This window comes from Nicotiana tabacum, chromosome 16, assembly GCF_000715075.1.
Source record: "Nicotiana tabacum cultivar K326 chromosome 16, ASM71507v2, whole genome shotgun sequence".
NCBI classification, from domain to species: Eukaryota; Viridiplantae; Streptophyta; class Magnoliopsida; order Solanales; family Solanaceae; genus Nicotiana; species Nicotiana tabacum.
In genome coordinates, this window is record NC_134095.1 from 123,470,926 (window position 1) to 123,485,661 (window position 14,736).

The following is a 14,736-nucleotide window of genomic DNA, read 5'->3' on the forward strand; positions in this document are numbered from 1 at the left end:
AGGTGGTTAGTGAAAGGATAGTAAGTAAGTTTTGAGTAGATACAGTGAATTATCAATTTTAGCAGAACTAGTAGAGGTAAGATTTGATCCACTTAGCCAGGTTATCTCTAGTGAGTGGATGGCAGTTTGAAATATCGAACGCATGTGTTAGAACCCAAAGAGTTTAAGTTAAACTCGAAGTACAGTGGTAGTGGAAAAAAAATCTGCTAGCAGTGAGAGAGCAAACTATAGAAGAATACCCTTTAAGAGTTATTGAAAAGGGGTTTCCCCAAGATTGACAGTGTGGGCAAAGTTAAATCATTGCGATTATGTATGATAGTTATGAAGACATAAGCTTTCCGTTTATGTAAATAATTTAGTTTTTCCTAGTAAGAAAGATTTCTCAGAGGTAAGTTGGGAGATGAGTCGTCATTAACATAGAGTGCAAAGAATTGCAGAAATTAAAGAAAGTTGTTCGGATCCCAACAAAAGAGAATGATCTACAAATACAAGACCTTAACCTTTGGTCTAAGGGAGAGATATGAAAATCGTCGGTAAGTCCAGTTGGAGATATTAAACTCGAATATTAGCATGGGATATGAAAAGAAAAATCAGTTCGGTAATGAGGGAAAATTGTATAATTACCATAAGGGATTATATCTAGCATGTGTAAGAAACACCAAGTAAGTAGAATTATCACCGAACTTAGTTATTGAAGATAAAGTGTGGGATGTATAACTCATGATTGAGGTAGATAAGATAACTCTGGTAAAAGAAGTTCACCAGCCAAGATAGGAGTTCGACTTCAGACTTCGAAGATGACATAGTCGTTGTCTAGAACATGACTTGTTCCCCTTAGTAGCCGAACAGAAGGAGAAACAATTTGATGATCCCTACGTATTGCAGTTGAAAGAGGAGATTCACAAGTATAAGATGATGGCTTTTGAATAAGGGGGAGATGATGGTACTTTGAGGTACCAAGATAGATTGTTTGTTCCAGACATAGATGGACTTAAAGAGGGAAGATCATGTTAGAAGCCCATAATTCCAGTAATTCTTCCCAGTGAGGTCCCCCAAGTATGCATCATGACCAAGGAGATTTATTGGTTGAACAACATGAAAAAAGAACGTCGCAGCCTTTGTGGACAATTGTCCGAATTGTCAACAAGTGAAAGTCAAGCAGCAGAAAGCCTAGTGTTTTATCACAGAATACATATATTTTGAGTGGAGATGGTAAATATGAAATTTATAACAGGATTATCTTGCTCATTTTAAAATCATGATTTGATTGGATGATTGTCAATAGACTTACCAAGTCAGCACACTTCTTGCCAAAAAAAACAAAAAAAAAAAAACTACAGATTCAACAGAAGATTATACCAAGTTGTACATTCAGGAAATTGTCTGAGTGCGTGGGACTCCATTGTCCGTCATTTCGGACTATAATGCTAAGTTTAAAATGAACTTTTAGAAGTTATTTCAGAAATGATTAGGCACAAGTTTTTCGTCCTTAGAAAGATGGCCAGGCAGAGCGCATTGTTCAAACAGTTGAGGATATGTCCTTGATGTTAAGAGTGATTGGGATGATCACATACCTCTTGTTGACCTTGCTAATAATAACTTGCCATTCTAGTATCAAGATGGCACATGCGAGACTCTTTATGGGCAAAGGTGTAGATCGCCAATTGGTTGGTCCAAAGTTGGTGAAGGGGAGTTGTTGGGACCAAATTTGTCTATCAGACTATGGAGAAAGTTAAGTTGATTCAAGAGCGTTTGAAGACGGCTCAGGACACCAAAAGTCCTATTCGAATGTGCGATATAGAGACCTAGAGTTTCAAGTTGATGATTGGATGTTTCTAAAAGTTTCGCTTATGAAAAGTGTTATGAGAATTGGGAAGAAGAGGAAGCATAGTCCCTGCTATATTAGGCCATATAGATTCTTGCGAAGGATCGATCAATTAGCTTATGAGTTGGAGTTGCCACCATAATTAGTGGTGGTACAGCCGGTATTTCACGTGTCATGTCATAACATTCAAGTTTTCAGTACTCAGATACTCATGTCAGTTCAGTACTCAGATACTCATGTCAACTCAATACTCAGCTACTCATGTTAATCCAATACTTAGACATTAATGCCAGCTTAGTACTCAGATTACTCATATATTCGTGCCAGTTCAATATTCATATATCCATGTTAGTTCAGTATTCATGGCAGACCAATATTCAGTCAATGCAGTAGTCATTCAGTTCAGTATCGCAATGGTTCAGTAATTATGTATTCATTCAGTTTAGTATGCAAGTGTTAATGAAAGTTCATGTTTCCCCCAGACCCGTTTAAGGGCTGGAGTTAGCAGAAGTTATAGTCAGGACAATCATTCGAGGACGAATGATCCCAAGAGGGAGATAAAGTAACACCCCATAAATTTAGATTAGGTATGAATGAGTTAAAGGATTAGAAATATTATATTTTGGACATATGAAGTCCTATCGGGATGATTATGGGTGAAAATAGTTGTTTCAAAATCAAGATGGAAAGTGAGGTGCATAAGATTCGACAAAATCGACTAAGTTTGCAGAAAGGCCGACTTCCAGTAGGGTTTAGTGAAAACTTGTAAGGAATTTAGGAACACTCAAAGCATGAACATTGTAGGCCTTTGAAATATCTTTCCAATGATATATTGTGGAGCCCAAATGGAGCTCTGTGCAAAATTTTATTGTCATTTTATAGAACAGTGCGTAAACACCAAATTCGGCGCGTTTCACCACGACCCCGGTCCTGAGGCAGTGCTCCAGCTATTTACCGCGTTCGGGACCGCGGTCATGCCTACTAGACGTGGTGGAGGTCTTGAGAAGTCATTTCTTTATCCCTATTTTGTCCCCCACAGCCCCAAAACATAAAAACTTGCCCTAGAAAGGAAAGCTTTCAAAAACCTAACTCCTTAAGGGTCCCTCCACCACCCAAGGTAAGTTATAATGGTGATTCTAAGTTAATTTCGATTTCCCAACATCTTATTAGTCCATATCGTTACACATTCGATGAGGACACCATTGTTGAGAGAAGAAACCCTAGAACACGAATTCAAGAAGATTGAACGTCAAAAAGGTAATATCTTCACCCTCTAATTGATTCTATAATTGAATTAATGGTTATAGAGTCTAGTTCATAAGATATGAGTTGATGGGTTTGATAGAAAAGTATGAACGGTTATAGGTTTGGGTTGTTGACTGTTGATTATTGGTTAAGGGTGTTGTTTACCTTATTGGTGATAAATAATAATGTTGATTATAACCATTTGAGACTTTAGAATTTATTTAGGAGCAAGAGAATGGGTTATTGGTGTTACGACCCTAAACCCGGACCGGTCGTGATGGCCTCTCGTGAAGACAAGGTCAGCTGACACTTCCCATTTCAGTTTTAAGCAATCAAACAATAAGAATTTAAGTCTAAAACATGATAATTAATCCAAAAGTAAGCAGTTAACAGTACAATTGCGGAAGATAAACCTAACACAGCCCAATGCCGGGGTGTCACTAGTCATGAGCATATATCAATACACTACAAGTCTGAAATTCCTACTAAACTATTACAGAATAACTGATAAAGAGATAGAAATGAAATTAAGTGGGAGAAACACGGGACTGCGGACACCAAACAGCTACCTCGTGGACTCCGAAGTCTACCGGGAGCTCTTAACTCGTGCTAGCAGGATTAGCAACTCCTGAATCTGCACACGAGGTGCGAAGAGTAAAGTGAGTACTCTAACTCAGTGAGTAATAACCATAAATAAACGACTGAGAGATATGAAAACACGTAAGGCACATTACAGGCTATAATGAAGCAGTAAAACCAGTAAAAACAGTGAATCAGTAAAGATAGGTAAAATCATTTAAGTTCAGTTTAAACTTCATGAAATGCCTTTTCAACAATTAACAGGTAAATAACAGACAAATAAGAAAGATAAACACACAAAGGTTCGCCCCTCGGGCACAATCTCAACAAATCTGCCCCTCGGGCAATATCTCAGAACAATACCAGCCGCTCGGGCTATATCTCACATCACAATGGATACCCGCGCTCACTGGGGGTGTGCAGACTCCTGGAGGGGCCCCTTACGACCCAAGCGCAATATCAAACCATCTTTTGGCATCATCACTAGGCTCTCGGCCTCATATGAACAAGCCATCTCATGGCGTAGGCCTCATAATCATAATCAATGTTTCCTCATAACATAGGCCCTCGGCCTTACTCAGTCAAAATCCTCACAAGCCACTCGGGCAATAGTAAAACATGATTCTCAGCCCAAAATATCATTTAAAAGATCATTTAAGTGTTAAATAGAATAAACATGGCTGAGTTATGAAAATAGTTGAATATAGCATGACTGAGTTCAAGTATAAAGTCAAAACAGTGAGGAAATATCAATAAAAATCCCCTAAGGGTTCAAATAGTTGGCACGAGACCCAAATATAGCACAATGATGTGCAATTCGGGGTTTCATACCCTCAAGACATCATTTACAATCATTACTCACCTTAATCCGATCAAATCTCTAGCCTGCGACGCCTTTGCCCATCGATTTGGCCTCCACTCACGTCGAATATATCCAAAATCAGAACCACAACATCAAAATATGCTAAGGGAACGAAGCCCAAGCGAAAATATTCAATTTACAACATAAATCCCAAAATTACCAAAACCCGACCCCTGGGCCCACGTCTCGAATTCCGATACAATTCACATCAATGTATTTCTTATCATTCCCCGAGTTCATTCATACAAAAAGCATCAAAATCCATCCACAAATGACCCCTTCAAATCCTCAATCAAAGATCTAAATTTCCAAGCCCTAGTTCTTCAATTTTTGGCTTAATTTCCATGATTATTTAGGTAGAATTCACATTAGAATCGAGTTTTAAGTCCAAGAATCTTACCTCCAAGTAATTCCCCTTGAATCCCTCTTCAATCCTCTTCAAAAAGCTTCAAAATCGACCAACAATGGTGGAAATAAACTCCAAAATTGTGGACAAGATGACTATTTAAACATTCTGGCTAGGCCTGAAATCCTTCTTCGCGAACGCGGTCAACGCCTTGCGTTCGCGAAGCACAAACCAACTTTGACCAAAAATTTCCTTTTCGTGATCGCGACCTTCCTATCGCGAACGCGATGCTTTCCTCAGACCACTCTTCGCGATCGTGTTACCTCTCTCGCAAACGCGATGAATAAAATATCCTGAAGCTCAGCTGCCCAATTTCCTCTACGCGAACGCGGTCCCCTTCACGCGAATGCGATAACCAAACACTCAGCCCTTCGCGAATGCGGAGCTTACCTTGCGAGGCTTAAATTCCAACCTTCACCAACTGACCCTTCGCGAACGCGAGGACCCACTCACGAACGCGATGGTCTAAATCCTCTGCAACACACAACAATTTTTCTACAATTCCAAACACTATGAAATGGTCCGATTGACCACCCGAAACTCACCCGAGGCCCCCGAGACCTCAACCAAATATACCAACATATCCTACAATATTATTCAAACTTGTTCCAACCTTCATAATGCTCAAAACAACATCAAAACACCAAATTCGCATCGGATTCAAGCCTAAGAATTCAAAAATCTTCTAAATTACGCTTTTGATAAAAAAACCCAATCAAATCTCATACGAATGACCTAAAATTTTGCGTAAACATCCCAACTGACACCACAAAACTACTGCAACTCTCAAAACTCCATTCTGACCCATATATCAAAATCTCACCTATCAACCAGAAATCGCCAAAAATCCAATTTCGCCAATTCAAGCCTAAATTTACTCCAGACCTCCAAAACTCATTTCGATCACGCTCCGAAGTCCCAAATCACCTCCCGAAGCTAACCGAACCATCAAAATTCACATCCAAGCCCTCTAACATATAAGTCAATATCCGGTTGACTTCTCCAACTTAAGCTTCCTCAAAAGAGACTAAGTGTCTCAAACCTTACCGAATCCTTTCCGAACCCGAGCCAACCAACCCGATCAAATATAGAACCGATAGACAAAATAATAAGAAGCAAAAATGGGGGAAATGGAGCGGTAACTTATGATACGACTGTCCGGGTCGTCACAATTTGGTGTAGAAATACCATTAATAAGGACTATAAAGCTTTATGCCACCAAGTGTTTGAGAAAATACCTAAGTGACCAAAACATGAGTATTATTGCTAATATGGAATTCCTTTGACTTGTATTGATATAGATTGAAGTTTAAAGGGTTGGTGAATATTGTATTATGCTCAAGAGTAGGAAATTAAGATATGTGAGGCTAACTCTCTATGTTTGGGAATGTTAATGATTCTCCCTACACTACGTTTCTTTTACCACATTACCAATTGCCTTAGAAATATATTTAAGCCTAGTTCCTTGAATATTTGTAGAACTTATATTCTCTAGCTTCATAACTTGTTCACCACTTTCATTCTGAACGTTGTGAGCTCAGTGCGTATTCAATATAAACTTGGGTTTGATGCCCCCGAGTCTTAGTATAGATTACTCAGTATGCCATAAAAAGTTGAAATTTCAGTGTTCATAATCAGTTCAAGAATACATGTCTTAGTCTAGTCCTATTCAGTATTCCAGTATTGTGTAATTCAGTGTGATCCAACATTCCAGTATCATGTAATTCAGTGTGATTCAATATTTCACTATCATGTATTGCAGTTTGATTCTCAGTTCCTGAATGTTGAACACCTGTATTTGGGCCTAAGGCCGTAGTTTATGCTTTATGCATGTTTGGGCCTGAGGCCATAGTTTATGCTTTATGCATTTTTGGGCCTACAGACGTTGTTATGTATACGTATACTTGGACCTGAGGCCGTAGCTTGTGCACATATATATATTAGGCCCGAGGCCATAGCTTATTCAGATAAACAAGTTGTTCTTCATTCAGAAGAGGGAGTATTCATAACCTTACTTCTTTTGTTCAGTTCAACTATCAGTTATTAGTTATCAGTTAACATTTCAGTTATCTGCTATCAATTATCATTTCAGTTTCAGTTTCAATAGTTATCATTTCAGTTATCAATTATCAATTCTCAGTTATCAACTCAGTATTAGTTTCAGCAATTATAGTTTTTTCTTTCAGTTGCTTTACATACCAGTGCAATTCAAACGTACTGACATCCCTTTTGCCCGGGGCCTGCATCTCACAATTCAGGCAATGATTTACAGGTTGACGATTCAGAGCGCTAGGACTCTCGTATCAGCTGTTTGGTATTCCCCAGTTTGTTTCATAGCATTATCATTACTTTACAGCCTTTCAGTATTTACAAATAGTTAGTGTTTTCAGTACTTGAATAGAGGCTTCATAGACTAGAGTAACAGTTAGATAGAGTCTCAAGTTTTTCATGTTAAGCTATATTTTCTACAAATACATTTCAGAAATTGTATTAGTATTTACGTACTTTGATTTATATCATTCAGACTTTTAGTATATCAGCATGTGTTAGTTTATCTTCCGCATTCAGTATGTTATGATATCACATGTTGATTCAGCCAGCCAGTTGGTTCGCTAGGTCACTTGTAGTCAGGCACCGAGTGTCGTGTTAAGTCCAGGCCCAGGTTCGGGCGTGTCAGTCTCGTTCTGTGAAGAGAATCAGCGGTATTAAGAAGAAGATGAAGTAACGGCTGGGTAGGGATTCTCTAGGGTTAGGATCTGATGGCTTTGGTCTTGTGTCCAGGTCTAGGGTTAAGAAGAAAGGTTTTTAACTTTAGGATATTAGGTTATTTTGGGTTTAATGGGTATTGGTCTTGGATGGCTTTTGGGTTTTGGATTGGGCCTATGTATTATTGGATTAAAATTGAGCTAAAAATTAAAATTCATAAGCTATATACCCAAATCAAATTCTTCTTGTACAATAATATAAAACACCTACAAAAATGTAAAATCACTCCTAATTAATTAAAATAAACTATTAAAGATAAACCTAAAATGAATTTTTTTGTTGGTATTTTTCAAGATTATGTATTTGTATATTTTTTATTTAAATTTATGAAAGATACATGAACTAAAAACTTTTTCTTTTGTAATTTTTATTTTTGTGATAAAATAAAGTAAAAGAGTCAAAACTAATTGAAATAGCGATATTAGGCCTAAACTAAACATTTACATGCTAAAATATGAAAAATCTTGGGGAGGGTCAACAATAACATGTCTACAGCTGCCCCTTTTTGACTGGAAACACGAAGTATTTTCAGACAAAGAACGACGAGACAAATTTTTTGACCCGACCCTTATTTAGAGAGACCAAAAGCTAAAAGCAAGGAGAATATGACTGAGCCCTGGTATCTGAGCTACCTATATATCCTTGGCTATAAATGAATCAGGCTACGTGTAGTTCAGAAGTAGGAACAGTGATGGAGTATATTGAGGCGGAGAGCCGATTGAGGTGCCATTCTATCGAGGTTCCGGTCCGCGGTCTTGTAATTATATTAAAAGTCAAGATTAAAAAAGACTAACTAAGCCTATCAGCTATGAGTTACAAGATTTCTATCTATGAGTCTTCTGAAGCTTGATCTTGAGTCTTGGTTGGTTATTCATGTGGACTCTGATCTGAATCTTGATGCTGGTTAGCTGCAGATGTTAGTTCATTCTTCCAAGGCTTCTTCGGATCAAGACCGGACATGCAGTGCTCGTGACTTCGGCCATGTCTTGAGCAGCTCACATCTTTCATCCGCTTCTTCATTTGGATTCACTTCCCTCTTTTTTTTTTCTTTCTTTATTCTTGGACTGTGACTTCTTCTTTGTTCATCTCAAACCCCCTTGCCTCGAGGTAAAACCCTTATTCTTCAAGCAACTCGTGCTACCTCCGATTTGAAACTTGAAATGAATTCTGAAATGACTTCCCTCATTCTCCAGGCAGGGCGCCTGCTAATGACTTAAAACTAGAAATGAATTCCCTTGTTCTCCAGGTGGGTGCCTGCAACTGACTTAAAACTCGAATGACCTCCCTTGTTCTCCAGGTTGGCACCTACAACTTAAACTTGAAATGAATTCCCTTGTTCTCCAGGTGGGCACCTGCAACTTAAACTTGAAATGAATTCCCTTGTTCTCCAGGCGGGTGCATGATGCTGACTTAAAACTTGAAATAAATTCCCTTGTTCTCCAGGTGGGCACCTGCAACTTAAACTTGAAATGAATTTCCTTGTTCTCCAGGTGGGCGCCTGATACTGACTTAAAATTTGAAATAAATTCCCTTGTTCTCCAGGTGGGCGCCTGCAACTTAAACCTGAAATGACTTCCCTCATTCTCCAGGTGGGCGCTTGCAACTTAAACTTGAAATGAATTCCCTTGTTCTCAAGGTGGGCGCCTGCAACTTAAACTTGAAATAAATTCCCTTGTTCTCCAGGGGGGCACTTGATGCTGAACTTAAAGAAAGCTAAAAACTCTTATGACTAGGGAGAATGCCTATGAGGTACGGTTCTTCTCGACTAGGGAAAAATGTGCAGGAGGTAAAAACATTCTTAACTAGGGGAATGCCTAGCAATTAAAATCTCCTCAAATAGCCTTTGTGCTAACAAAATGTGGGCAGTGTACTTGAAAAATTCAAGCTTCCAAGCTTTGATATGGACATAGTCTTCATCCCTATTTCAAACAAAGAAAACTTGTGAGTTCTAACATGGTAGTTGGTTTGCGGCCTTGACTTTAGGGCGATTGCTCCTTCACTTCCCATGATAACTTTGATTTCAACTCAAAAGACCTTGCTTGTTTATTGACTAACCACTTTCTCTATCACCATTGTCACAGAAAAATACCTTTGATCCGTTCAAATCCAACACCCTTTATCTGTTGCATTGTGCTCATGAATTGACATATATCGAACCTTTGTATTTCACACGAATCCCAAAGAACGTCAATTTCCACCTACTTACTGCACATACTGTTCTTTCCTAATTGATGCCTTGTGCTAGCCAGATTCCGTTTTGTGCAATTGGAAGGCTGGTAGCAAATTTTAAAGTCATTTCTCACTTGTTCTGTCCAAACAGACTCAAGAAGAGGGAGTAAACAAAACAAAGGGAACAGAGTAAGGGACAATAAAAAGAGATGATACCTAACAAGAAAATTACAAAGTAGAAACTTATCAGATGTGGATACCAACTCTAATGACCAATGGCATGCACCTTTGGATTAAGTGGCCTAATCTGTCAAGCAAGTCTAATGTTCAACTCTTGTTGTACCTCTGAGTCGTGAAATTGGGCTTCTATGCTCCGATTATCCTACCTGATTCACGGTCCTTATTCGACTTGTAGTGCCCGAAGGGTTTTCACCATTAAACCTCTCTCATTTTGTTCTTTCTCTCAACTTACCGTCGCCTTATGGTGCCTATGAAGGTTTTCACCGATAAGACTCTCTCATTTTGCTCTTTTCTTATTTTTTCCTCTGATTTTGCATATGACAAGGCATTAATCACGATAGAAATATCATATGCTCCCGGTATGTCTGACTCTACACTCTCAAAGATTATCTGGGAGGTCTTTTGTACTGTAATGTGGCTTTTGGACAAGGTTAGAAAGAAGAGATATCATAAAGGCTCAAAATAACTAAGACAACAGGGTTAATTTATCCACAACTTTTGGAATCCATAATAAAAACTTTGCCCCAATTTCTAAAACAAGGGAGTTTGATTCTTTTCTTTTTCCTTTTTGAGATGGAATTTTTAAGATAGATTGCCCCACTCTCGACTTCGTGGGATTATGAAATATTTTATTTGGTACGACCGAACCTTAAGGCTACCTACATATCTTGTGGTGACAAGAATCAGGTCGAGCGTAGTTCAAAGGGATGCTTTCTTTTTGTTGCTATTCCTCTTTTTCTTTTTCTTCTTTTTCTATTTTCTCTTTTGTGTTTTTTTTTCTTTTTGACTTTCCTTTTATAATGAACATTCTAAAACAAAGCTATGGGGACATGAACTTTTTTTTTTACTCTAAATTGATTCCAAAAGAGGGGACGTCAATAAAATTAGCATAGGCTAAAAAGGGTTACCGAACGGTATAAAGTGTTTGGGTAGCTGAAAGAGGGACTCCCAATCCCCGAAAATGCCAAGTACAATACATGCAACTTGAAGATGAAAAAGGAAGATCATCCACAATAATTTTTTTGCAGCTTCGACATTGATATCACTGATATGCCTTCCACTTTTTTAGTGCCTTGTCGAGTACAAAACTCTCGTTGGGTGATTTCTTCTCCACGATGGATACCTCCATCTGTTTGGAGAAAACTCCCTTAGCTTTATCCTTAACTTGAGATGCACTCGGACCCAAAGTTGCTCGCTTCAAATTGTCCGGGAAGCACTCTCCTTTAACAAATTATTGTCACCCTATCAACTTCCCAAATCATCTGCCCCAGTTTTACACATTTTGAGCTTTAAATGATCTCACAATGTCCAAATATGTACTTATTTCCCTCAGACATCCCTATCATCTTCAAAATTATTTTATTGCTTCGTAATTAGACTAACTTTTAAGACCATGCCTAGAATTATGCATGCATGTCATGTTACTAGAGCCAGCATGAAAAAAAACCTATAAAAGGAAAAGGAAACTAAACAAAAACTGACTAGAAATAACAGAAAATAGAAAATATCATTAGACAGACGCTGAACGAGTTTGAACAACAAAACAAGCAAAATAAGCTGGGGTTACAACCCTGGAACAAACCTAGACAACACTAAACGGGTTTCTACGACTAAATGAACTAGGCAAAATAAAATGATAGAAGGGTTTTAATCACAAGACAATATCCGGATAACAACCCTTTAATAGCTCGGACAACAAAAATGACAACAAAATAAACCACCAAAACTCCTCCCTGACTAACCAAGAAAAGAGTGTCTTTCCAATTACCAAGCTCGACATCTTAGCCACTGAGTCGCACATCGACGTTACTAGAACCTTCGCAAGTCTCCATCATGTTGACCTTAGCTAATAGCTTTTGGGTCCCTTTTGCCAACTCGCTCTTAAGATCAACTTCTGGAACCGAGACTAATACAGCTGAAAGCTTTGCAGAAAGTGGCCCCTCAAGGAACTCAGAAGAGTTCTCGTATTCCTTTCCAACACAAATCATACCCACCATGTGCGTCTCATTATGAACATGCAATGGACTTTGGCTAGTGTCTAATGTATCTGGATTTTGCACGACAATGTCACCTGCATCAACAAGATTCTAGACTGCTCTTTTCAGATTCCAACACTTTTCTATGTTGTGCCCCGGGGGATTTGACCAATATGCGCACCTATGAGAATAATCAAAATTCTCTGGAACTGGGTTCGATATTTTTATCTGAATCGGCTTCGAAATGCCCAATTGCCTTAATCTTTGGAACAAACTAGCATATGATTCTCCAATAGGAGTGAAAGACTTTTCTCTTTATTGCTGCCTTTTCATTTTGTACTCCAGCCTCGACTGGAACCTCTTACGGGCAGGTGATTGATATGCTTGTAGAGGTGGGTAAGACATTTGTGGAGACGGCGCAAGCCATTGCGGGTCTTGTGGATGTGGAGTATATGGCGGTGCATTGTAGATGGAGTACTGGGAAAGTGAGGTATGACTTTTGGATTTTTGTGGAGAGAAGTAGCATTGGGGAGGATTATATGGAGTATGAGGATATTCATGGGGTCGATATTGAGGCAGAAAGCATTGAGCAGGAACGCCCACTGAATCTTGTCATCGGCGGGGTTCAACGACATCTTTTCTATTTCTCTTTTTTCCCCCCTAAATTTACTGAGATGTTCTGAATGTCTTCTGTAGTATCTTTTAATGCAGATTAACTCATGATTTTCCCTAAATTAATTACATCTTCTACCATCTCCCCCATCTTTACCACATCATTGAAAGGTTTACCCAAAGCCGGGATCAAATGACTGAAGTAGGTGGCCCCCTGGGCTTGTAGGAAAAGCTCAACCATTTCTTCTTCACCAATCGGGGAACTGACTCGAGCAGCTTGTTCCCTCCATCCGAGTCCAAACTCCCTAAAACTTTCTTTTCCAACTTAGATAAGGAGGAGTGGTCTGGGATAATGTCTAGATTGTACTAAAAGCGTCGAACAAAATCTTGAGCCATGTCATCCCATGCATGCCACTTATTGACATCTTGACGAATATACCATTCCAAGGCTTCCCCACTCAAACTCTCACTGAAATACGCCATCAACAAATCCTCTTTCCTGCCAACACTTCTCATTTCACTACAATAACCCCTCAGATGGGCTACTGGATCTCCACGCCCATCATACAAGTTAAATTTTGGCATTTTAAACCCCGCGGGCAGATGAACATCAGGGAACATACACAAGTCACTGTAAGACATGTTAATCTGATTTCCCATCCCTTGCATGCTCCTTAAGGACTGTTCTATACCTTTGAGCTTCCTGGATATCTCATCTCGCCCTTCTTTTCCTGTGACTTTTTATTTTCAACATGAGGCTCATTCCGAGGGCTATCTTGTATGAGTCAGGGACCTTGTGGGCAACCTCTGAGGGGTAATATTGGGCATCATGAGTTTTGAGTGGGTGTTCATTGTTGGATCTATGAAGGGAAGATTTTTGAGAAGTTGTGATCGTGGGGATAGTGGATATGATAGGAGGGCAATTTTCGGGAAAGGCAGTTGGAGGACGAGTGAGGGAGCTACTAGGGTGGTTGGGAAAGCTGTGATAAGTGGGAGAATCTGGAGAGTATTGGGGATCATCTGGCACTATGACCGGAGTTTGGGTAATGGTAGCATCTAGGAAGCTAGGTGATGGCAGGGGTGCTGCCTTCCCAGTCATCCAAACCCGATACATGTCCGCCATGTGTTGTCTTAACATCCTTACCTCTTCAACCAACCCATTGTCATGTTCAACCAATTGCTTTTGGGCACCAGTATCAACCATATCAATTCTGTTGTCATCTGCCATTGCCTTTCAACTTTATGTTATAGAGAAGAGTTACCACTTTAAGAACCACAAACCAACTACCCTCCTGCTTTATGAAGATAACAAAGAGGAACAACATGAAGTCATCACGTTAGCATTAGGCCATTTAACATAAGACAACCTCACATTATATGCAATGCACCTAGTCACAATTATCAGTTCTAAAATGACTTCGAGGGTATGAAGGTCATATGGCATCATCCCAATTTGTTCATTTCAATCTTCTCTTTCTTTTCTTTTCTAGCACTTCTTGGCTTGCTCATTTTCTTTCCTCTTTTTTTTTCCTAATTATCACTCTTTTCTTTCCTCTCATTTCTATCATCTCATAATTTCATCTCTTTTTTGTTTCCTTTTTTCTTTTTCTTTAACTTAAAAAAATGATTCGATCGAACTCTATGTAGGTTGCCTACGTATCATGATGCCGCATGAATCAGATCTCTGCGTAATTTGAAAAAATCGAGAATAGACTAAATAAACTAACGTTCTCTTTTTTTTACCTTTTTTTGAGAATAAAGTAAACAAACTAAAATTCTTTTTTTTAAATAGATACTCTATGAGAAATTATTAAGGAAAAAAAACCTAGAAGAGAAAAATATTTTTTTAAGAAGGAAATCTAAAAAATGAACCAAAGAAGAATATTTTAAATTTTTATTTGATGTCCTCAAGAAAGATTTCGAAACGAAAAATGAAAAAGATAAAAAAAATATTTTTGGATTTCAGTTTTTAATTACCCAAGAGAGAAACTCTAAAGATAAACAAAAGACAAAGTATGTTTTTTCTTCTTCTATATATAATGTGCTAAAGTTCTCG